Source organism: Puma concolor, chromosome B4 (assembly GCF_028749965.1).
Source record: "Puma concolor isolate L17-30 chromosome B4, mPumCon1.1.hap2, whole genome shotgun sequence".
NCBI classification, from domain to species: Eukaryota; Metazoa; Chordata; class Mammalia; order Carnivora; family Felidae; genus Puma; species Puma concolor.
Window position 1 is genome coordinate 122,553,023 of NC_141673.1, and position 25,845 is coordinate 122,578,867.

Consider the following 25,845-nt stretch of genomic DNA (forward strand, 5'->3'; position numbering starts at 1 on the left):
ACTCTCTGCTCAGGTCCTGATCTCCCAGCAGGCAGCCTGCTTGGGATTGTCTCTCTCCCTCTCTCTGCTCCTCACCGACTCATGTGCGCGTGCACTCTCTCTCTCTCTTAAAATAAATAAATAAAAAATAAAAGTGATGAAGACACAATATTCTAAAATATCTTTCTTAATTTTCTTAGTTTGTGAGTAGACCCACCTTAGCAGTAAACTGTGGAAGCAATTGTTCTCTGTGAACAGTGTTTTGGACCCTGCCATTGGCCTGCTAACCTGACAACTGGCCCTTAGTCAACAGTTTTGAATGATACTTTTTGTGAGTAGGAAATAGAATTTAAACTTGAAACTGGCCGCAAGGGTTCAACTCTACTATAAGTCAGTTTTAAAACATGACTTCAATGGCTTTGGAAATTGGTCTCATAGTTTTCTTGCTCTCAGTGACACTTGGTTTAGTGTTCTCTTTTAACTTGTTTCCCGGTGCCGCAATCTTCCATTTATTGAGATAATTTCTCCAACTCGCTGTATTTACACAAAAATCCTGACCCACTGGGTTTTTCATTTTTAACCACTCAGTCACCATCTTTCTGAAATACAGTCATTCAAAAGAATGAAGGTCATGTACCAGTGTGTTAATGGGAATCCTGTGAGTTGCCTATTCTGTTGGTCTGAGGCTGGAGGCACGTTATTCGAAAGCATTGGACTTGTGCTACCTGGAAGGTCTATAAATCAACGTGGTCCATCTTGCCTTGTCTGGTAAGACGGGTGGATCCCATTTGCACAGATGTTCTTTCTCTCCCTCTCTCTCTTTTTTCCCCTCTAAGAAGGAAATAAAATATATAGGCCCATTAATCTGCACAGGTCAGCCTCTTTGATAGGGCACATTCTTGGAAGAGGTAAAGTTCAATTGTGTATGATACACAAAAAGGGGGCAAAATGCTCAGTCCTTTTCACTTTTAGTAATTATAAAGACCTAAGTACTAACGAAGCCATAAAACTTGTTTATCTTAGGCTATCCTGAAATTTAAGAAAAGATAATGTATGCTTCTAAAATTACTCCAGTGGGCTTAATTTGGGTTTAAATACTGGGCATAGATAGAAGGCCTAAGAGGAAATAACTGCCAAGGTTTAGAGGACAATACATACTTTTATTTTTGTAAGGGGGCATTTTGCATAAAAGCTGTTTGATAGACAGCTTATTATTGGAGCAAAACACTGAGGTTCCATTTAGTATATTTAATATTTACACGTTCTTTTGAAGTATTTTCAAGAAATGACACCAAAAACAAAAAACACAAAAAACAAAAAAGAGCCAAAGCTAATGAGCCGTGGAAATAGCCATTTATTTTATTAAAAAATATGAACAACAGAACCAGACTCAAGACTGAGTTTAAAAACAAATGTGGCATTCCACATAGACACATTTTTAGCATGCAAATTAATATTCCTTTTTGAATCAGTTTTTCTCATCAGCCGCTTCTCATCGTCTCTCTTTTTAGAAGTTAACCTGTTCGTATGATGACTGAAGTGAGCCAAAGAGCTGAAGGTATTCACATGAAAAGAACAGCTTCCAATATTATTTTAAGCAGGAGGGTTAATGCTGAATGAAGGGGTGATGAGGGACCTCCTTGCAGTTTGCTCTCACTGAACAGACACAGGAACAACAGCAGCCGAAAGGACACTCACTTTGGTATCCACAGAAGTAAAACCAGCACGGTAGTCATAGCTCACAATAACAGGTGCATAAAATACAAACGAAGGTTTCTCATCATATGTGAAGGTAGCAGCATAAAACGAAATAAAACTCATTAGCTATTCTTTAGAAGCGCTTCCTGGATTTTTTCCCCCCCCAAACTCAGAATTTTCGAGTCCATTTCTAAAAAGTTTGTTTAAAGACGACGGGTACAGCTGGGTGTGAATTCACAGCTGTTTCATGTCCCAGTGCTTTCAAGGAATCCTGCTAATTGTTTTCCAAAGCCAATTTAAATTGCCTTATCAAGCCACAGGAACTCCAAATGTTGATTGGACTGAGGATGTAGCCACAACCTCTATAAATCACAAAACGAATTCTTTCTCCAGGCATTCTGGACAAAGCAATGTAGTGACTGTTCAAAATTTAAATACAGAGTTGTCAAGTGGAAACGAGCAGTTATTTGAGGAGAGAAGAGGCAAAAAAGAGTGTTGAGCGTTTTGAAGAGTACCTCAACGGGCATCTGGAAATAGTCACACAAAGGGGAAAATTTTCAGAGAGAGCATCTACAGAGATTTTTGTCAACAGCTAGGGATTTTTAGGAGTTAGAAATCATTCTTTTTTTCTTAACTTCTTTTTCCTCAATTGGGCTATAAATATCCTGCGAGACGTGTGTTTCAAGTGGCATGGCTCAAATGTGCGTATTTAGGCTACATCTTAGGGAGCATTAAGGGCGATTTAGCAATGAACTAGAATGCACAGGACTAATGAATGTTACTGTATGTAGCTTTTTCCTAGAGCTCTTTTCCAATAAAAACATGTCAGTGACAGATAATTGCAAGCAGGCCAGTACGTGACAAGCAAATGGGGATTGCCTATATGCACTTAATAATACCTGGAAAATAAAAATAAAGAAGGCAAATAAATACAATTCAGATAACCTTATGAATGCCACACAAGTAAATCATGAAGATTAGCGAACAAAACACTGGACAAAGAGTTTGAAACAAAAGGCAAGTTTCTCAGCTCACAAGATTAAATTTTTTATTTCCCTATAAAAAGGAAACATCAGAAATAGTTCTCTTCTTGGAACAGAACGTTCCAAACGGGAGCTGGGGGAAAAAACAAACAAACAAACAAAAAAGCGACGGTATTTTAATTCACGCTGCAATCTGAAATTCTGCTCGATCTTGCTGTATTTTATAACTTCCCAATATGCTTTAAAGGCTGAAAATAAAATGAAGACACGTAGATACACTGAGTGAAAGATTCTGATTTTAATAATATGAATCGGGAAACAGCAGAGAAAATAACAGTCGCGCATTGCCTTTACACTTCCCCATAGAAGCTATAGCTGGCGCACCAAGTGGCACCGGAGTCTCTGTGGCGCAATCGGTTAGCGCGTTCGGCTGTTAACCGAAAGGTTGGTGGTTCGAGCCCACCCAGGGACGGCCCCGTCTTTTGCGGGTTTGTCGCCGGTACTTTTGCACAATTCTTGGGAGTTCAGACCTACAGACGACTCGGAGGTGGATATCCGGGGGTTGAGGGAAAAGAAACCGCCCAACTCCCTTCGCCGCCCACCCTGCGTGCGGCTCTTCAGCTTCCGGGAGCGCTGGCGGCCCCTCCCCCAGCCGTCCCCTGCTGGAGACGGGCAGGTGGGCTGTTCCTGCCGTTCCCCGGGGTCGGCGGGAGGGTCCAGCGCCTTAAAGCCCGCGCGTACTTCCACTTGTGATCTTCCAGTTCCCAAACTCGGGCCGCTGGGTGCCCAAAGGAGCCCTCGTCCTCCTCGCTCTTTCCTGAAGCTCAGGCCGCACAAGTCCCTTCCCTGCCTCGCCAGGCTCCCGCGGGCTCCGAGCGGACCGACAGACTGGCGGCGAGCGCCGAGAGCGCGCAGAGCCCGGGCGGGCCCCTCAGCCGCGCGCGCGCGGCCGCGCCGGGGCTCGAACCCGCCTCCGCAGCCCCGAGCGGCCCCGGAGGCCCCGGCGGCGGGAGCGCGGCCCGAGCTGCTCTCGTTCTGCTTCAGGACCCCTGAAATGTCAGAGGTCGCGTGCATGTATGTATTTAAAAGGTGCCAAGTTCAAGCTGCACATTGATTTAAAACTCTTCACGGTTTTTAACACTAATGTTGAATCGTGCGTGCAACGTTGGTCTCTTCCCCGTCCGCGTAAGCATAAACTCCCGTATAATAACTTCAACGTTGACTCTTCCTGGTACTGGTGAATTCAGAAATGTTTGTTCTAAAGCCTTTGAGGGGGCTCGATCGCAGGCGCATTTATGTATTACATTTCACTTTTTATACTCAAGGGCCAGAATTTTATAGAGGATGCAAAGGACCTGCCACATTTCCCATCTGTTCGGAAAGGGAGCAAACCTGCTTTTTGTTTTTGTCTTTTAACAGCTGTGTGACTGTGTTAAACTTAAAAAAAAATTATGAGAAAGATTCAAAGTGAAACTGCTAACATATTTTGCTTCGATAAGCATATACGATGTAGTTCACAAAATGCAAAGTCCTCTGAAAATAGTTACCTTGTACTTCATTCTCTAAATATATGCTGCCTTTCAGAAGTAATCATAGTTTCTTCATAATTATTGTCTTGGGTCTAGATTACAGAAATGTGAAGGATGGTTCTGGAGAAAAGGGATGTTTTATTCCCGCAAATGAATAGTTACGCTTTTCTTTGTATTTTCAGGTGTACATGTTAATTAGGGCTCACATTTAGTGAGTGTTCAGTCCTGGCCAGTCACTGCTCTGAGTGCTTTCATGGAAGAAAGTGCGATCCTTACAACAACCCTTCCAGGTAGGTCCTACTGTTGCCACCGTACAGATGAGCTACCGGAAGCAAGGTGCAGCGGGCCGATTTGCCTGAATCTGCAGTTAGTCACTAGCGTGGTACAGATTTGAACCCAGGCAGTCAGGCTCCAGAGCCCATGCTCCTCACTGTTTTTTTTTCAAATTTTTTTTCAACGTTTTTTATTTATTTTTTGGGACAGAGAGAGACAGAGCATGAACGGGGGAGGGGCAGAGAGAGAGGGAGACACAGAATCGGAAACAGGCTCCAGGCTCCGAGCCATCGGCCCAGAGCCCGACGCGGGGCTCAAACTCCCGGACCGCGAGATCGTGACCTGGCTGAAGTCGGACGCTTAACCGACTGTGCCACCCAGGCGCCCCTCCTCACTGTTGTACTATACTTCTCCTTCTGACTTAGAGCTCCTTGATTAGTTAATTTAAAACCAAAGGTGATATTTTTAATGAATTTTTATGACGTTTCATTAACATTTTGTTCCAGAGTTCATGAAGGAAAAAAGAAACCCATCGAACATTCATGGAATACTAAAGGGCATTGTTAAATTGCACATTCATTGTGCTGCTTCGTTTTATTGAAATGAAAACTGGGTAGGAACATGAAATCTTAATGTGAAATGGATCTTTGGGAAACAATTTGATAGCATTTCCTTGGAGAAGGCAAGATTAGAAACAAAGACAGGCTGGAATAGCCCAGGCAAAATAGGGAAGAAAGATAGAATAGATTCAAGCATGGGGGCTAATGTAGAGCCTAAGGATTCTTGGACTGATGTTTGGCCTTTGGGATATACCCATACAGACCCCGATTTCGGGACCCTTTGGGGAGATAGCACCACGGTTGGCCCTGGACAGGTGCCTAGGCGGCAGTTTTAAATTTGATCCTAAAATTTTTTCCGTATGTTCAATCTCATCCTATTTCGGGGATTAATAGGATTTAGAGGCCAGAAAGTAAAGAGGAGGGATTAAGTGAGAATGGAGGCGGGACAAGGAGTGCCCTCTAATGTAAGTAGTTGATTTTATTATGTAGGCAAGTGCTTAGTGCATTTCCTTGTACTCGCTGTTGCATACAGAGAAGACAGGTGGGAAGCCTTTTAGAAAAATCGCTTAAATATTTATGGAGAAATTGGCTTTGTAAAATTTCAGTGTGTACTACTTATAGATGTTGCAATTCATGCTACTTCTGGGGAGCGTTACTTGGTTTTCAGTGTCTTGGTTCTGTGATACCAACAAAGCCCAGAAATGTGTCGAGATCATTCAGATCATTAATTGAAGACTGAAGAGCCTTTAACAGTCTATGTCGAGCATCTGAATATGTAAATATGTTCCTAATATTGTTATCAAACAGTTGTATCCTTAAACTTCATGTATAAAGTATGAGAAAAACTCACTAAAGTAATGCAGTAAAAGGTGAACATAGGTGCTGTGGCTTACAAACTTATTAGAGAAGGTGAGATTCAGGTAACTTGTAATAAATAATAATTTAAAATATTTTGTATATCACCGCATTTCTTTAAATAATGGAGGTCAGGAGGAAGCCACATGGGTACTATGTCTCTGTTTTCATTTCTAACACCTGTGTCTGATGTCATACGATACAAGGTTTGGGGGGGGGGGGACTTTTAAACTGCCAAAGAAACACAAATGCCTTATTTCTGCATACATGATACATCATAATGAGTAATGCCAACATGATTTTTAATTTTATTTCTCGGAATTTTGCTGGGCTTGAGGCCTAAACAATTCAACTTCTAGCTATAGCCGGCGGAGCAGGAATAAACTGGTGGTAGGATAAACTATAATACGTTTAGCTAGAAAATAGTTTAAGAAGTTGAAACCTTTTAAATAACTAAGAATGTTAATTGTATCGGGGCGGGGCGCCTGGCTGGCTCAGTGGAAGGAGCTTGCAACTCTTGAGCTCAGGGTTGTGAATTCAAGCCCCACCTTCGGTGTAGCGATTACTTAAATAAATTAATTAAAAAGAACACTTGCCCATTCCTGTTAAAAGAATGTTAATTTTATCAGCCGCAGAAAGTCATTAAAAATTGTTTAGACTCATATACTTTAAGAAAACTCTTAAAATATAATTTTATAGGAAACTCTTTGTAACCTACGTCTTGATTAATAAATAGAATAATTATCAACATCCCAGAGACTCCCCCCTTGTTCTCCTCCCAGTCACCAAACTATAACTTTTAAATTGCAAACATACGGAGTCTCAGGTTACAATGAGCATTTTGCGTTGTCTTAGATCGGGAGTCAAAAATAAATCTACTACCAAACGCTATCAGATGAGTACTTACACGTGAAGATCAGGAGAAATGATAGAAATTGAAAATCAGTTTTCCATGCCTGCTCACTTTTGATCTACCATCTACGATAAACTTGGTAAGAATAAATTTGTGCTATTAAGGCGGAAAATATGGGAAATTTACTATCTATCTGAAGTTTTGAGTTTTGTCTGTAAGCAAATAAAAACGGCTCCTACCCCCACCTATTTAAAATCATGAAACATGGGGCACCTGGCTGGCTCAGTCGGTAAGGGGGTGGGGAGCACGGTGGGACTCTTGACCTTGGGATTGTAAATTCGAACCCCATGTTGGGTATAGAGATTACATAAAAGTAAAATGTTTAAAAATATGAAACAATAATAACCTAGAAATTACTGTGACATTTATGTTAATCAAAATTTTACTTTTGAAAACAAATTAAAAAAATAAAATAAAAATTTGAAAAACAATAAATTTTAAAACCAAAATGAGATTTGAGATTAAAAGTGCAGAAAGAAGACGACGCAGTAGTTTTCAAAATAATATATTCTCAAATCTCAAGGATCCAGAGGCCTCTGTTGGAGGAAAACACATAGTCATCCTGTTATTTGGAAACTATAAATAACTATAAAGGAAAATCTAATTTGTGTGGGGAAAAAAAGGCCATGTTTAAAGCCGTGGAAAGTTCAGTTTTTAATACCACTAAGGAGAGGCTTCGCAGAAAGGGTCAGCATGTAAGAATCCAGAGCAAAAATTTTACTTTCTTTCTTCAAAGAAAATTCTTCATTGTTATCAAAGTAGTGTATGTATAAGGTGATAATAATAAATACGTGTAGAATTTACTATGTGATATTTACTATATACTATCTAATAGAAATCATAAATAAGATAAAACATGCAATACTTATGGAAGTAGTGAAATAAATTATGGTATATTATTTAGACATTAGAATACTATATAGCCATTTATATAATATTTTTCAGGAAAAAGGCCTTTGGACAATGTTAAAATATAGAATCAGGTATAAAAAGTTAGATACAAAAACTGTCCAAAAAGCATGATCCTAATTTTGTAATGAGTCTAAATTACCTACATAGGTGATCTCTAAATATTTCTTGATGGTGAATGAAATACACCAAAAGAAGATTATTAGTGATTTTTCTTTTTTATACTTGACTGTCCAAATTATCTGTAATAAGCTTGTATTCTCTTATTTGTTAAATAACATGTTTATAATATAAAATAATACCTGAACTCATACTATGTATATAATTTTGAATTCTACTTTTCTCTCTTAAAACTAACACTGAGGAGTTTAGGGAGCTCATACATAAACCTTTGTGTACACGATCAAATGATTTTCAACAGGAGTTCACAGACCATTCAAGGGAGAAAGGACAGTCTTTTTAACAAATGTTGTGGAGAAAACTGGATTTCCACATGCAAAGAATCAAGGTGGGTCCTTCCCTTACATCATAGACGAAAATCAACTCAAAATGGATCAAATACCTACATGTAAGATCTAAAATTATAAAACTCTTAGAAGAAAACATAGGGGGAAATCTTCATGACCTTGAATTTGGCCGTGATTTCTTGGATATGACAACAAAAGCACAGGCAACAATTTACAAGTAGATAAAATGGACTACCTCAGAATTAAAAACTTCTGGCAAATGAATGACACTATCAATTGAGTGAAAAGGCAGCCCATGGAATGGGAGAAAATATTTGTAAATAGTGTATCTGTTAAAGGGTTAATATCTGGAATATATAAAGAACTTCTACAACTCAACAATAAAAAGCAAACAACTCAAAAGTGGACAAAGCGGTCAAGTAGACATTTTTGTAAAGAAGATCTACAAATAGGGCACCTGGGTGCCTCAGTCGGTTGAGCGTCTGACTTCGGCTCAGGTCATGATCTCACGGTTCGTGAGTTCAAGTCCCACATGGGGCTCTGTGCTGACAGCTCAGAGCCTGCAGCCTACTTTGGATTCTGTGTCTCCCCCTCTCTCTGCCCCTCCCCCACTCACGCTCTGTCTCTCACTCTCAAAAATAAACAAAACATTAAAAAAATTAAATCAACATAAAAAAAAAGAAGATATACAAATGGCCAGTAAGTCCATGAAAAGAAGCTCAACATCAGTAATCATTAGAGAAATGCAAATCCAAACCACAGGGAGATAACATGTCACCTACATTAGGATGGCTACCGTTAAAAAACAACAGAATAGTAACTACAAGCTGTAAATAAATAACAAGTGTGGGTGAGGACATGGAGAAATTGGAATCCATGTGCGTTGCTGGTGGGAATGGAAGGTGATACGGTCACTATGGCAAACGGTGTGGTGGTTCCTCAAAAAATTAGAATTACCATAAGGTCTGGCAATTCTGCTTCTTGATACATAACCAAAAGGTTTGAAAAGAGAAATATTTGTACACCCATGGTCATAGTGGCTAAAGTGTGGGTATAGAGTTTTAGTTTTGCAAGATGAAAAGAGTTTTGGAGACTGCTAGTACAACAATGGGAATGTCCTTAACAATACACTTAACATGATAAAGATGTTAAGTTTTGTGTTCTGTATATTTTAACCATAATTAAAAATTTTTTTAAATTATTTTGAGGGGTTGTGTTCCCCCTCCTATGAAGTATATAAGACAGTAGAGTATCGATGCAGGGATAGATACGTAAAGCCAATGGGAATGATTGAAAACCCAGAACCATACTTAAAGACATTTAAACAATTTTTTGAAGATTTTATTTTAAGTCATCTCTGCACCCAGTGTGGGGCTCGAACTTCCAACCTGGAGATCAAGAATCACACGCTCCACCAACTGAACCAGCCAGGTGCCCCAAGGATATTTAATTTTTTAAGAAGGTGGCTCCTCAGGAAAGGGGGAGCATAATTCCCCGCTCCTTAAGTGTGTGCTGTGCATAGTGATTTTCTTCTAAAGAGTACAGTACGGAAAGGGATGGAGAGAGCAAGGAAAGGGCAACTTTACTGACAAACACTACCTCAGCCAGGTGATCAAGGACAACATCAATAGAAGTCATGTTGGTAGTATGTTCCCTTGATATGATGGCACTTCGCCTCTGTGGTCTTCCTTCTCCCAACCCATGATCTCAGTCTACTCATGATGAACACATTAGACAAAGTTCAGTAGAGGCTCATGTTGTAGAATACTTGCCTGGTCCTCCTCAAAACTCAAAATCCTCAAGAGCAAGGAACGTCAGAAATTATTGCAGCCGAGAGGAATCTAAGGAGACAAGACAAGTAAGTGTAATGTAGTATCCTAGATAGAATCCCAGATGGAAAAGGTCATTAGGTAAAATCTAAGGAAATATGAAGAAGCTATGGACTCTGGATAATAATGTGTTGATAATGGTTTATGATAACGAATGTACTATATTAATGTAAGATGTTAATAATAGGAGAAACTAGATGTGGGGTGCATGAGTACTTTGCACGATGGTCTCAATTTTTTCTGTAAATCTAAACCTGTTCTAAAAAAGCGAGACGATTAAAAAATATAGGGTGGCCCTGCAGAACAGTGGAGAAAGGACTGAATTTTCAATATATGGTATGGGGACAATTGGTTATCTATGTAGAAAGAACGAAATTGTATTCCTACTTCACACTTCACACAAAAATTAATTCCAGATGAATCATAGACTTAAATATGAAAAATAAAGCAGTTATGTTTTTAGAAGATAATGCAGATAAAAATCCTGTGGCCTCATGATAGGGACTTTCTTAAATAAGACACCCCCCCCCAAAGACCCCCAACTCATCACAAAAGATTGATAGGTTTTTAAAAAGATTTTATTTTTAAGTAATCTCTACTTCCAACGTGAGACTTGAACTCACAACCCTGAGATCAAGAGTCACATGCTCACTGACTGAGCCAGCCAAGTGCCCCAAAGATTGATAAATTGGGTTACATCAACATTAAGAGGTCTCTCTCTCTCTCTCTCTGCTGGGAAGGGAGAAGTTCTCCCCCTCTCAAAAATTAAAAAAAAAAATTAAGAACTTATGTTTATCAAAACATTATTTATTTTTTTTAGCAAGCGAGCGAGAGGGAGAGAGAGAGAAGGAGTGCGAGTGGGGGAGGAGCAGAAGGAGAGGGTGAAGGAGAGAGAATCTTAAGCAGGCTCCATGCTCATAGTAGGGCCCTACGTGGGGCTCCCTCTCACAACTGTGAGATCATGATCTAAGCTGAAGTCAAGAGTCAGATGGTCAACCGACGGAGCTACCCTGGCACCCCTCAAAAGACGTTATTGAAAGAGCGAAATGGCAAGCCAAGAGTTATAATTCATAAAACCAACACTGGAATCATATGTAGATTAAGAATCATATGTAGATTAAAAATCATATGTAGATTTAAAAAGAAGAAGAGAAATACCTAATAGAAAAACAGTTAATGGATATGAACAGGAAAGTCAAGTGGCCAATAAATATCTGAAGAGATTATTTCATTAGTAGTCAGGAGACTGTAAATTACATTTGGAATGAGTTACCATTACACAGGCACCAGACTGGCAAACATTTTAGCCTAACACTTGCAAGAGTTGGTGGGGCGGGGGTGGGGGGGTGGGGGGGTGGAGGATAGAAAATAATAGGAACCCTTAAACATGGCTGTATTTGGTGGAAAACAAAACTTTGGAATTATCTGGTAGAGATGGTTTGGTATCTTATTTTTATTTAAAATTTTATTTAAATTCTAGTTAAAATACAGTGCAGTATTGGTTTCAGGAGTAGGATTCAGTGATTCATCACTTACATACAACATTCAGTGCTTATCATAACAAGTGCCCTCCTTAATACCCATCACCCATCTAGCCCAGCCCCCACCCACCTCCCTCCATCAACCCTCAGTTTGTTCTCCATCATTAAGAGTCTCTCATGGTTTGCTTCCCTCTCTCTCTGTCCTTTTTTTCCCCCCTTCCCGTATGGTCATCTGTTTTGTTTCTTAAATTCCACATATGAGTGAAATCATATGGTATTTGTCTTTCTCTGGCTAACTTATTTCACTTAGCATAATACGCTCTAGCTCCATCCATGTCATTGCAAATGGCAAGATTTCATTCTTTTTTTTTTTTTTAATTTTTTTTTTCCAATGTTTATTTATTTTTGGGACAGAGAGAGACAGAGCATGAACGGGGGAGGGCCAGAGAGAGAGGGAGACACAGAATCAGAAACAGGCTCCAGGCTCTGAGCCATCAGCCCAGAGTCTGACGCGGGGCTCGAACTCACGGACCGCGAGATCGTGACCTGGCTGAAGTCGGACGCTTAACCGACTGCGCCACCCAGGCGCCCCTAGATTTCATTCTTTTTGATGGCTGAGTAATATTTCAGTGTGTGTGTGTGTGTGTGTGTGTGTGTGTGTGTGTGTGTGTGTATCACATCTTGATCCATTCATCAGTCAATGGATATCTGGGCTCTTTCCAGAGTTTTGTTATCGTTGAAAATGCTGCTGTAAACATCAGGGTGCGGGTACCCCTTGGAATCTGTATTTTTGTATCCTTTGTTTAAACACCTAGTAGTGCAATTGCTGGATCATAGGTTACTTCTATTTTTTACTTTTTGAGGAACCTCCATACTGTTTTCCAGAGTGGCTGCACCAGTTTGCGTTCCCAGAGATGGTTATCTATTTTATGAGACTGACGCACTGCCCACCGCACCAAGAGGGCTGCTTCATTATTTTATTTTATTTTATTTTATTTTATTTTATTTTATTTTATTTTATTTTATTTTATTTTAATTTTTTTTTAACGTTTATTTATTTTTTTGGGACAGAGAGAGACAGAGCATGAACGGGGGAGGGGCAGAGAGAGAGGGAGACACAGAATCAGAAACAGGCTCCAGGCTCTGAGCCATCAGCCCAGAGCCTGACGCGGGGCTCGAACTCACGGACCGGGAGATCGTGACCTGGCTGAAGTCGGACGCTTAACCGACTGCGCCACCCAGGCGCCCCCTTCGTTATCTATTTTAATACGAACTTGGATTCATTGAGCAAGTTGACACAGATCAAGTTCCTAGGGAAATGGATCCTGATATTGGGGTGTAAGAGATTTTTGAAGATTGCTCTATGGAAAGACACCTCTGAGGGAACAAGGGGAGTGAGATTGAGCAGAGGGCAGAATTGAAATGAGACACAGTTTCAGAATCCCATGGGGAACTCTGGAGCTGAGGAAGCCTTCCCAGAATATCCCAAATCAAGGCACGGGTGCCGGGCTTTTGTACCTCCACGTTAAGTCATCATCTGATGTGGACCATCCATGGGGAGAGGCCGGAACCCTGGGTAAAACCTCTTTCTTTGGCCAAGGGAAATTCTTGAGGAGTGACAAAGCTGGAGTTACCAACATCCAACATTGCCAGCAACAGCACGAATAAGTGCCTTGCTCCGGAGGGTTTCTCTACTGCCCAAATTTACTTGCTTTGTATGGTCAGTTCATTCCATCCTCTCCACAATCATGGACAGCCTCTTTTTCTGGGAAATTCACAAGAGGAAAGTTAGTGGGATGAATCATAGCCCTAACCGTTGTAGCTGGTCTTGAAGCTACAATCGATATTCGTCATCTCTGTCCTGATCCTTTGCTAACACTTCCTCTGGTCTAGGAAGCTTGTCTCGTGGAGTGATGCGGACTTCCAGCCTTGGTGGGGGGGGGGGGGGTTCTGAACTCATGCTCATTGGACCCTTTGTAAGCTGTCAAGTCTGCATTTCTTTATTAACAATCAAAATTGGACAGGTGTCCCAAGAGACACCACAAGTGAGTCACCTGGCTGTGAATGCATTCCTCTCCATACCACGTAATAGCAATCCTTCCTCCTCCTGGTAATCACAGTCAAGTACTCCTTCCAGAAAGAGGACTAGTTTTCTTACCTGATGGTGTCTTGACAAAAGGAGCTTGAAGTGACCTGGAGGCAGCTATGCTTGAAGTTTAATGACAGTCTCGCTGTATCCCTTGGTGGAAGCATTCGGCTTAGGATCGTGGGTACAGGAAGTACAAATTTCTCAAGTAGGTTACTGAAAGGATGGTAAACTGTTGACTCCTACTTATAATCCTTGGTTTTCAGACTCCTGTATTCTATGTATTGGGGACACAGTACCAAATAACAGTCATTGATTTCAGCTATATATTACTATGTCCCATGGAGTGGCCATCCAGGGTATCATTTCCAAGCTGTCTTTGGCTTGGGCTCAGTTATGTCTTTCAGCAGCCATTCCACTCTGCTCTCAGGCCAGCAGCTTCTGGATGATGTGGTCGTGAAAGGCTAAGTTGGTCCCACGGTCATATGCCCCTCCTGTTGCAGTGGCTTAATGCAATGCCATGCCACCGTTTGAGCACCAGTCTTAGATAGGTTTTGTGGGTTGCCAAAGGGAAATCACTGCCCCTGTTGGGGTGCAGGGGGTCCAGGGTAGTCTGTTGGCCACCAGTGACCAGTTGATATCCTTGACTGGTTGCCATATTAGGGGCTTGGTGTTAGTTTCTCTTATTGACAGAATGAAACGTTCAGCAGTGGCAGCAGCTGGCCTGGCCTTAGTGGCTGCAAGTCCGTGCTGTTGGGCCTGTGCATACATAGTCTCATCCCTAGCAGCATGGCTGTTCCATTTATGAGCTCATTTGATCTGCGCTGGGGTGGCTGATGACAGATGCAGGCTGGTGTCAGCTGCCTAAGGTGTTTTGCGAGTGTCTCTTCTTTGGTGGATGTTTTCTTGTGGGAGGTAGCAGACAACACAAAGAACTCCACTTTTCATGCCTACTACCATTTGCTGGCTCTTCCACATTCCTCTCCCCCGGATCTCCCTACCCTATTTTGTGGTCCGTTGCCACATAAAAAGCCACACCCAAACTTAGTTATGACACTTTAGTTGTATCTCATGATTTTGCGGTTTGGCTGGGGGCCCGCCTGGGGCTCCTGTGCTGGTGTTGTGTGGGGTCTCTCACTCAGTTGCAGCGAGATGGGGCTGGGCTGGTCGTCTGGCGTCTCAGTACTCCTCCATGTGAACACTCCATCCCGCAAGATAGCCAGAACCTCTCATATGTTGTCTTAAGGGACAAAGAGGGAGGAAGTAGAAGCTACTTGGCCTTCTGAAAGCCTGGGTTCACGAGTTCTGGAGCCTCACCTCTTGCATTCTGTTGAGCAGCCCCAACCCACATTCATTGGGACATTAGCTTGGTCTCCTGTTGAGTAGCGGTATGTGCATGCAAGGAAGGCCAGAGTTATTAGGGTTGTCCTTGAAGAGTGGCGGCCACAGTCCATCCTCTGGCCACTTTTCATATTCCCCCCTCATATAAAATATGACTCACCCCTTCTTCCAAGACCGTAAGTCTCATCTCATAATGTCTCCACCTGAATCCGGGACTTTATCATTAAAATTAGGCATAGGCGTTGATGGGGCTTCCCAGATGTGTTTCCTTGAATGTAACATCTTAGGTATGGCTCCTCTTGCTCTAAAGAATTATAGAAGAGATAAGTTGCTTGCTCGACACTCACCCAACGATGATGAGGCAGGAACAGGCAAATCAGAATAGCCCAAAGGGGGAGATACAGCGGGTATTGCACAGTTACAGATTCATATAGTAATTTTGAAATCCAGCAGGCAACGTGTTGCCAGTCCTTCATTTTAAACCAGTCCTGATTTGTGCGAATAGCTCCCAAACCTCTTGCCTCTGCCCTGAATCATCCTTCCTTTTCCATAATAAATGGCCTCTCTTTGAAGCTAGACAGCTTTCTTAGTCTGCGTACCGCCTGTGGAAGTCTGAGGACCCAAAGACCGTTTTTCATTACGAACAGTCTCTGTCCCTTTTGGTCCAAATGGATTCAGTTCCCTGAGAGACATCGTGCATTTTGTTTGTATCGAATCATAATCAACTCCATTTGGCAAAAGCCATACCTGCCTTCTTTCTGAAACAGGACTGGGAAGTTGGTCTGGAACAACTTCCTTCTGGTTCTTAGAAGCCCTGTTGGCTAGTTGAGAGGTACTCCCTTCGGATTCTTAGAAGGCTTTTTGTTCCGCCGGAAGGCCCTGTGACACATCACCTAAAATCTTCCTGAGCTTTCAACAAAGTGTCTCCTAGGTCCATCCTTGACCTGAACTTTACGCCGAGGCAGGTTTTACTCTCAGGGTCCTGGATTTGATTTTTTTCTTTTTCCCTCTGGGTCCGTTTCTTACCTTGAGAGGCTTTCTTCATCTGGAGAGACAGCATTGCTTTCAAACCTATTCAATCCTGGTTCCTTTATGTTCCCTCTCAGTTCTGCTTGAAAACTATACTTCCTTTTTTTCTTATCTTACTCTTCATGTACTTTTGTCATAGGCAGCTCAAAACAAAAAAAAAAAAAAACAGTTGGAGCTTTTCCACCGTGCCTACAAATATCCCCAGCCGGACCCGTGAGTTCCTTGGGTACCTTTTCTATTTCCCGCCTCACTGTACATGACAGTTTGGCCTCTGTGTTGTGTGTGTGTTGGCACCACATACTGTTAATACAGAATACTCAGGTCCCCTTGCCTTTAGTCTCCAATGACGATTTTGTCCCTGTCTCTCAAGCCTTCACGAATGGTCTCTTTAAGGAGCTCAGCCTTCTGTTTGCCACTTGGTCCCAAAGCTAATGCGACGTGTTTTCATTTTCTGTCCAGGTAGACACCTTATTTTCAGACCCCAAGTTCCGCTTCAGTCACCTATCGTTGCGTAACACACCACGATAAAATCCAGTGGCTTAAAACAACAGCCGTTTTACTGCATCCCTTGATTCCATGGATGGACTGGGGCTCAGCCAAGCAATACCTTTACCGGCGTTGCCTGGGGTCTCTCATGTGTTTGCGGTCGGGTTGGCACTGGGACTAGATGCCTTGCACCTCGGGCTCCTCCATGTGGCCTCTTTCTCCACCCGGCATCTCATCTTCCAGGGCCCGTCTCTCCAGCAGAGTAGCCTGGTTTTCTTCAAATGGCAGCTCAGGGCTCAAAGAGCCAGAGGGTGGAAGAAGCCAGGCTTTCTTAATGTCTGGGCACAGAGGTCTCAAAATGTTGTTCCTCTGCATTCTGCTGGTCAAAAACAGTTCTCGGTTGTGCCCAGATTTACAGCGAGGGCACGCAGGCCCCTCTTGTTGATGAGTATAGCACCATGTCTGTTGAGGGCGTTAGAGAATTATCTGGGGTCTTCTTTGAGGACTTGCTACCAGGCCTTTGATCTTTTACCTTTGTAGCCCCAGACTAAGCAGCCAAGCCACTCACCGCTGCCATGAGTCTATATGTATACATTACCTTGGGCTATGTCCCTGTCCACAGAGAGGTACCATCTGAGTGAGACTCCGCCCATTGAAAGGCTTTGTCCTCATTGCTGCCTTTCAGGGTCACTCCTCAGGGGGGCAGTAGTATAGTTGGTATACGTTTTTGGCTTGCACCTGCATCCTGAGCTGACCCATTGTGACTACATGCAGCCTTCTTCTTCCTTTGTCCTCCGGTCAGAAGAGACCTCCTCCCACCCCAGCTTCCCAGTATGGCCATAGATGTTGACTGAGGGAGAGGCAATGCTGGTGGGTGAAATGGGGATTTAGGGCCACCTGCCCATGCGGCTTGCTTATCTCCTTTCACCCTGATCCCAGAGGTATCCCTGCCATTTTACAATGGATGGCTGCAGGGCCTGTGCAACCTTAGAACACTGGGGGTCTGCCAGAGCCCAGTTCAGGCTGGGCAGTTCTGGTCTCATGATCACTCAATGGCCTGTGGTCAGGCATTCTGTTGCCAGGGTCCCGGCGCACGTTCGAAGGTGGTTTTTCAATGATAGGCGACAGTTTGCTGCCGATGGCATGGCCTTGGTCCAGAACCGTGGGGGTCTGTATTGTGAGATTCTCATTTTTGGAACTGCCATTACTTGGTAGGCATCTTTGCCTACCAAATAAATAAATAAATAAATAAATGCATGCCAAAAAACCAAGACTCATCTAATACCACAGCGTATGTTGAGTTGTGTAGCCCACAAGGCAGGACTACATGCGTTGCAGCCCAGACTTACTGCAGGGCCCTTTCCTGCCCTAGACCCTACTCACAGCTGTTCTGACGGCCTTTTACTTTATTTATTTATTTATTTATTACGTCACCTAATAAATAGGTAGAAATGGTGTTTTTGAGTCTCTAGCAGACATTTTTGCTATTTTTTTTTTTTTTTTTTTTTTTTTTTTAGCGGTGGGAATTGTGAGATGCAGTACTTTGCCAGTTGCTTTCGGAAGGGACGCTTGAGACCACAGGGTTCCTTATAACTTCACCACTGGGGTGGCCCCTGAATCTCTGTGGGATTCGTTTCCCACGCTCTCTGGATCGCACAGGTGTTACCAATACCTCCGAGGTTTTTTTCCTTCTTTCTTATCTGGTCTGCCTGAGGTGATGTCATCGGTAGAGCCAACCCCGTGATGTTCTGCACAACGTCCAGACAGTCCGGGTCCCCTCTGATCATACTATGACTTGGAGCGAGAGAATGAACATCGCCCCGGAGCTAGACTGGAAACACAGTCTCATGTGTGTCCCACATCAAGGCAAAGTGCTTCTGACCTTCCTTCCTTCCTGGTGGGACGACCACCTGCCATACACCCAGGGCCGTGGTACCAGTGAGGCGACTGCTTAAGAGGTCATCTTCTGGGAATCATGTGGGTTTTGTAAAGGTCGGACCAGTAAATCGAATGGAGATGTGATGAGGACCTCCACTGCATCCTTTGGATGTTCAAGGGTGTTGTTGATCTCTGCCATTCCCCTGTCACATGATATTGTTTCTGTTTACCAGCTAGGCTGGGGACAGGAGGGGACACTTTCAGAGTTTCTGTTTGGCTTTTCCCTCAAGGGTCCCTTTTGCCCCACAGGGCAGGGAACCAATGTGGGACTTTGTGCCAGCTGTCAAGTACATCCATTCCGGTTCTACATTTATGCATTCAGCACTGCTGGTTCATGATGTCACAGTGCCATTTATTACCCGGGTTGTGCCAGTGCCCACTCTGCTGGGAGTAGGGGGCGGTGGGGATGGTGTGAGAGCATGATGATAATTTAGGTCTTTGGGTATTAGTGTTAATTCTGACTCGGTCTACGTCCTTGAAGTGTCTGGGAGTTCCTCTTTCCCCCAGTGTACCATAGCGAATGGCTCTACGTCTCCCTGGCAGAAGGATTGGGAGAATCTTTATCTTATATACTGGACAGGAGTGATAGGATTCTTCCACCTGGGGCCTGGGGTCCATTCTTCAGTCAGTGGGCTTTCAGCCTGAGTAATGACTCAGATCCAGAAACTGGGCAGAGTACAGCAGTTCTTTGTCGGGATGGCTACTCTCTGTCTCTAGAAGGTCCATCCTTACCTTCTTTTGATTGTACGGTTTGACTAATATGCTTATTGGCTGCTCACCCATCTCGTCCCTGACGATGCTGTGTCCTATGAAGCATCTCCTTATCTCAGTGGATCAGACTCCCACACCTTCAATCTAACCTTCCCAGGCATTGCAATAATTGTCCACAGTCTGGCCTCCATTATTTCAGGACTCAATCACCCAGTTGCTACCAGGGAAACCAGTTCTGTCAGAGTATCCCCAGTATCGGTCCGAGAAGTCACTACAGAAGACAGTAGGACTGCCCTTCACCCCGGTGCATTCCCTTTTTATTAAAGAGTGTCCTCTGGGCGCTGCCACTGAATATTGTCGGTGGGTAAGTCTTCTGGCCTGAAATAGTATAACCACTCTAGACGATTTTTCTGAACACCCTGAAACCTTTATTCTCCTGTTTGTTCTCGCATCTCTGGCATTTCCTCCTCACCTAATGTAGCTGTGTTTCCTACCTGATTCTCAGAGCCATCTCAGGCATCATCTCAGGCATCATCTCCCAGGGTGCTTGTTGTAGGTCATAGGATCGTCGGTATTGATCAGCTTTCCTTTATCCAGCTTTGTTTTCTATCCGCCTTGATCTGACACCCAAAAGATCTGTCCCAAATCTTGGCTTCTGCTGGTACATGTTAGCTTGGTCCTATGGTTCCCTTTGCCGGGCATAATCTCTTTTCTCCCTCAGCAAGTTGGGTTCTGTTATGCCTTTTAACCCTACTGATTTGTCTGATGACTAGAGGGGAGGTGGGGTTAGGTCTGAAGGGAGTGCAAGGTCTTGCAAGGCAGATGACTCTGCATCATCTTCAAACAAGGAGTGAGTGCTGGCCATTTACAGGAGGAATTGGGCCGCTCCTGCAGACCCAGAGGCTGAGGAGGGAATGTAGGAAGTCAAGATGTCCTCATCCCATGCCCTAGGGCAGGCTCTGTCCCAACAGGTCCTAACTTTGGGTAGCAGATTGGCCTGGCTTGAGAATTCAACCTCTTCTGAAGCTCTGCTACTCTTAGAATGAGTCCTGGGCTTGACCCTGAGACTTTTCTGGTCTCTACTCATAGGAGATGAGAGTCTCTTTATATGGTGCCAACGAGGCATGACTTTCATGCTGACACTTAATTGGTGATTAAGTAACTTCCACCTTTCATTGTCCTTGCCTAGTTCTTCCATTGTCCTCAGCAGCAGCCAGTTTCATAATCCTTGTAATGACCACCTTCTCTATCTCTCAAACTCCTGAGATACTGCCTTTACCAGTGCATTCCCTCCCACCAGTAACCTACCCCCATTCACATGGTGAGCATTTTAATACTTGCACAACTACCTCGGGCTAGAGACTCTCCATGCTCCGGTTACCACCAGTTATGGGTCTTCATTGCCACCTGGCCAGAGGTTGGTGCAGCTCCAAAATTTCATTTTAAAGCCTGCTTCCTAGGACCCCTTCCAGCACTAGCCGTTGCAGGTTGGATGATCGTAGTAACTAAGATTCTGAGATTTGCACGTGCCAAGTTTGAGAAATGCTCTCAGGAACAGCTCTTTTGAGGGACCAAGGGAGGTGTGGGCAAAGGGAGGAGTTGAACTGCAGTACAGTTAGCAGTAGCAGCCCCAGCTGATTCCATGGGGAGTTCTGAGGCTGAGTAGCCCATCTGAGATGGATTACATCAAGGCATGGGTGGGGGGGTGGCTGGGCCTTTGCACTCTTGTATCAACCAGCCATCGGATGTGGGCTGCCTTTGATGAAGGGGCATAAACTTAATGCAGGGCAACTTCCTTTGATGAGGGTAATTCCAGAGGATGAATTCAACTGGAATCATCAGCCGCCAGTACTCCAAGCAGTGGACTTGAACCTGAGGGGGGTCTGGTGGGGTGGGGCATACCATCAGTGGATGCACAAGTCTAGACATTTTTTTGTGTTGTTTACTTATTTTCCCTTTTATGTTTGCTATTTATTAATTCTTCCTGTTTTCCTGAAGTCATTGCTACTTTTGCTTTTTCTTTCTTTCTTTCTTTCTTTCTTTCTTTCTTTCTTTCTTTCTTTCTTTCTTTCTTCTTTTAGTTACATGCTTGGTTCTTCTTTTTTTTTTAAATTCCAGTATAATTTACATACAGTGTTTTATTAGTTTCACATACGACATAGTGATTCAACAATTCTACATATTTCTCAGTGCTTATCATGACAAGTGTTTTCTTAATCCCCTTCACCTATTTCACCCATCCTCCCCCCACCCACCTCCCCTCTGTATCCACCAGTTTGTTCTCTATAGTTAAGAGTGTGTTACGGGGCTCCCGGGTGGCTCAGTTGGTTAAGTGTCCAACTTCAGCTCAGGTCATGATCTAGTGATTTGTGAGTTTGAGCCCGCGTCAGGTTCTGTGCTGACAGCTCAGAGCCTGGAGCCTGCTTCGGATTCTGTCTCCCTCTTTCTCTGCCCCTCCCCCACTTGTGCTCTGTCTCTGTCTCCCAAAAATGGAGAAACATTAAAAATTTGTTTTTTAAATAGTGTGTTTCTTGGTTCATCTCTTTCTCTTTTTCCTATGCTCATTTATTTTTGTTTCTTAAATTCCACATATCAGTGAAATCATATGGTATTTGTCTTTCTCTGTAGATCTATCCATGTTGCAAATGGCAAGATTTTACTCTTTTATGGCTGAGTAATATTCCGTTGTGCACATACACCATATCTTCTTTATCCATTCATCTATCAATGGACACTTGGGTTGCTTACGTACTTTGGCTAATGTAAATAATGCTGCAATAAACAGAGGGGTGCATCTATCATTTCAAATTAGTGTTTTTGTATTCTTTGGGTAAATTCTTAGTGGAATTACTACCGTATCATATGGTAATTCTGTTTTTAATTTTTTGAGGAACGTGTATACTGTTTTCCACAGTGGCTGCACCAGTTTGCATTCCCACCAACAGTGCATGAGGGTTCCCTTTTCTCTATATCCTCACTAACACTTGTTTTTTGCTATTCTGGCAGATGTATCTCATTGTGGTTTTGATTTGCATTTCCCTGATGATGAGTAACGTTGAACACTTTTTCATGTATCTGTTGGCCATCTACATTTCTTTTTTGGAAAAAATGTCTGTTCACATTCTCTGCCTGTTTTTAAATCAGATTATTTGTTTTATTGGTGTTGAGACATAACTTCTTTGTATAGTTTGGATATTAACCCGTTATTGGATATGTCATTTGCAAATATCTCCTCCCATTCAATAGGTTGTCTTCTGTTTTATTGACAGTTTCCTTTGCTGTGCAAAAGCCTTTTGTATTTTGATGTAGTCCTCATAGTTTATGTATGCTTTTGTTTCTCTTGCCCCGGGAGACATCTAGAAAAATGTGGTGACAGGTGATGACAGAAATGACTGCCTGTGCTCTCTTCTGGGATTTATATGGTCTCAGGTCTCACATGTAGGCTCTTAATCCATTTTGAGTTTATTTTTGTGAATGGAGTAGGAAAGTGGTCCAATTTCATTCTTTTGCATGTAGCTGTCCAGTTTTCCCAACACCATTTGTTAAAGAGACTGTCTTTCTCCCATTGTATATTCTTGCCTCCTTTGTTGTAGATTAGTTGACCATATAATTGTGAGTTTATTTCTGGACTCTCTATTCTGTTCCATTTGTCTGTCTATTTTTGTGCCAGTACCATACTATTTTGATTAGTACAGCTTTGTAGTATATTTTGAATTCTGGGATTGTAATACCTCCAGATCTGTTCTTTTTCAAGATTGCTTTGGCTATTCAGGGCCATACAAATTGTAGGCCATACAAATTGTAGTTCCATACAAATTGTAGGATTGTATGTTCTAGTTCTTTGAAAAGTTACAAGCTTGGTTCTTATATTTTAATTTAAAAAAAAATACTGAAATCATTTAGATCTAAACTTGCCAAACAGAGAAGAATTTTCCGCTTAATTATTTATAGGTAATGTATAATTATTGCTTGCTTTTTTTACTTAAACGTTATTCAGAAGAGGTTTAAAATCTTTTTTCAAGTGGTGTATGTCATATTTTCAAAATTGATTTTATAAATTTACAGTCCTATCATGGTAGTCAGAGAACATGGCCAGTATACTATCTACTTTTGTAATTTATTAAAGTTTTCTTTGTGGGGAGCCTAGGTGGCTCAGTCGGTTAAGCGTCCAACTTTGGCTCAGGTCATGATTGAGCAGTTTGTGAGGTCGAGCCCCGCATCGGGCTCTGTGCTGACAGCTCGGAGCCTGGAGCCCGCTTCCGATTCTGTCTCTCTCTCTCTGCCCCTCCCCTGCTCATGCTGTGTCTCTAAAAAATAAATAAACATTAAAAAAAATTTTTTTTAATTAAAAAAGGTTTTCTTTGTTTCTCATTGAAGTTTTGTTTCCATTTGTTTCCATTTTTTTCACGTAGGCCACGAAAGCTATAAACTAATTGAATGTAATTGAATCTGACAAATACATTTGTATGTAATGAGATACATGCTACGCAGTGCATACAGACGAAGAAAGTCAGAGCGTATACTATTTCTTCTCTTTATATTGCCGAAGTTTTGGGGGAACAAGAAATGAATGACAGCAAGGTGAAATGGTTCTCCTACTCAGAGCCCTCATATAACGATATTAGAAAGGCAATTAGGATAATAAAAAGTTCCGTTTTGTATTTCCTGAAATGTTGACTGTTTACTCATAGATTTTAAAAATTATTTCTGCGTAGGCATTTAGTGCTTTAACAATGAAGCAACAGTTATTTTTGTGATAAGCATGAGGGTTTCCATATATATATGTTTATTTCTTTCTTTATGTTGAGAGAGAGCGAGAGCACGGGAAGGGCAGAGAGGGAGGGAGAGAATCCCAAGCAGGCTCTGTGCCGACAGTGTGGAGCCCAACATGGAGCTCGAGCCTGTGAACCACGAGGTCATGGCCGGCACCCAAATCAAGAGTCAGAGGTTTAACTGACTGAGCCACCCCGCCCCCCGCTCCCCGCCCCCAGGCATGAGGCTTTCTAAGGCAACATTAGATTCTGATTGGCTGAGTCAAGGTAAAGTGAATCAGCACACACACTGTGTTTCTTTGATTCGAAGCTCACGTGTATTCACTTAGCTTTTGGCCTCAATGAAAGAAGCGGTGTTGAGGAAAGTCGTACAGCATTTTGATTACGGTGATTTTTGTAGAAAGGAGATGGGGTGGAAGGAGGACAAGAAGTACTTTGTGGAAGCAGTGATTCCTGATTCAACTTTCAGTGTTTTAAAGCTCAGATTAAAATTTCTGAAGGCTTGGGGGCACCTGGGTGGCTCGGTTGGTTAAGCGTCCGACTTCAGCCCGGGTCACGATCTCATGGTTCGAGCCCCACGTCAGGCTCTGTGCTGACGGCTCAGAACCTGGAGCCTGTTTTGGATCCTGTCTCCCTCTCTCTCTGCCCCTCCCCCATTCACGCTCTCTTTCTCTTTCTCTCTCTCTCTCTCTCAAAAATAAACATCAAAACATTTTTTAAAAAATTCTGAAGGTTTGTACTCTGTTTAATGTAAGTTATATTATTACGACTTGCAAATCGCAACTTTTCATTAAAATCCTGTCCTTCCTCAGCCTTCTTTTTATGATCTCTAATCTGCCTTTCTTTGAAGTTTTGTGTGCCAGGTTGCCAATGATGAAAACTATGGGAACATTTTATCTTTTGTTTCAAAGAAATATTCTAAGCTTCTGAAATTAAGCAACGAATAAATCAGCTATTATATGTAGAATGTTGCCACCTGTGTTTTTTTTTTTTTTTTAATTTTTTTTTTCAACATTTTTTATTTATTTTTGGGACAGAGAGAGACAGAGCATGAACGGGGGAGGGGCAGAGAGAGAGGGAGACACAGAATCGGAAACAGGCTCCAGGCTCTGAGCCATCAGCCCAGAGCCCGACGCGGGGCTCGAACTCGCGGACCGCGAGATCGTGACCTGGCTGAAGTCGGACGCTTAACCGACTGCGCCACCCAGGCGCCCCTGTGGTTTTTTTTTTAAATCAAGAGTATTCCATTCTGATTGTGAGTGGCTGTCTTTAAAAGAGGTTGCCATATTTGATTCTATTTGTAATAATTAAAAAAAAATTTTTTTTAATGTTCATTTATTATAGAGAGACACAGAGCGTGAGCTGGGGAGGGGCAGAGAGAGGGGGAGACACAGAATCTGAATTAGGCTCTAGGCTCTGAGCTGTCAGCACAGAGCCCGATGCAAGGCTCGAACTCATAAACTGCGAGATCATGACCTGAGCCAAAGTCGGTCGCTCAACCAACTGAGCCACCCAGGTGCCCCTATTTGTAATAATTTAAAATATTTTCTTTTTTTTTTTTTAATTTTTTTTCAACTTTTTTAATTTATTTTGGGACAGAGAGAGACAGAGCATGAACGGGGGAGGGGCAGAGAGAGAGGGAGACACAGAATCGGAAACAGGCTCCAGGCTCCGAGCCATCAGCCCAGAGCCTGACGCGGGGCTCGAACTGACGGACCGCGAGATCGTGACCTGGCTGAAGTGGGAGGCTTAACCGACTGTGCCACCCAGGCGCCCCTAAAATCTTTTCTTTAAAAACATATTTAACGAATCTAGATTGGAAGTAGTTGGAGGGGTAAATATTTACTGTAAACGTAGTTGTAAAGCGGAGTTAAGACTGGAGGAAAAATACATCTCATAAAACGGATGGAGGTGTACATGATCACTAATTTATTCTCTTAGATATCATAAGACGTTTCTAAATGTGGCATATTCAAGATGATTTAAAAATAGAAAGAAAGAAGAAA

At 42.6% G+C, this 25,845-nt stretch overlaps 1 long non-coding RNA gene and 1 other non-coding gene across 2 annotated transcripts in view; both read left to right on the forward strand.

Annotated features, from left to right (window-relative positions):
* Positions 1-3,058: 3,058 nt before the first annotated feature.
* TRNAN-GUU (transfer RNA asparagine (anticodon GUU)) lies at positions 3,059-3,132 on the forward strand. The gene has a single exon. It is a non-coding gene; the product is annotated as a tRNA-Asn (tRNA).
* Positions 3,133-3,614: 482 nt separating this feature from the next.
* Positions 3,615-25,845, forward strand: part of LOC147579478 (uncharacterized) — an 87,161-nt gene continuing 64,930 nt past the window's right edge. The window contains exons 1-2 of the long non-coding RNA XR_015253176.1: positions 3,615-3,734; positions 4,372-4,479. This is a non-coding gene — a long non-coding RNA (uncharacterized LOC147579478). The remainder of the gene's footprint in view (positions 3,735-4,371; positions 4,480-25,845) is intronic.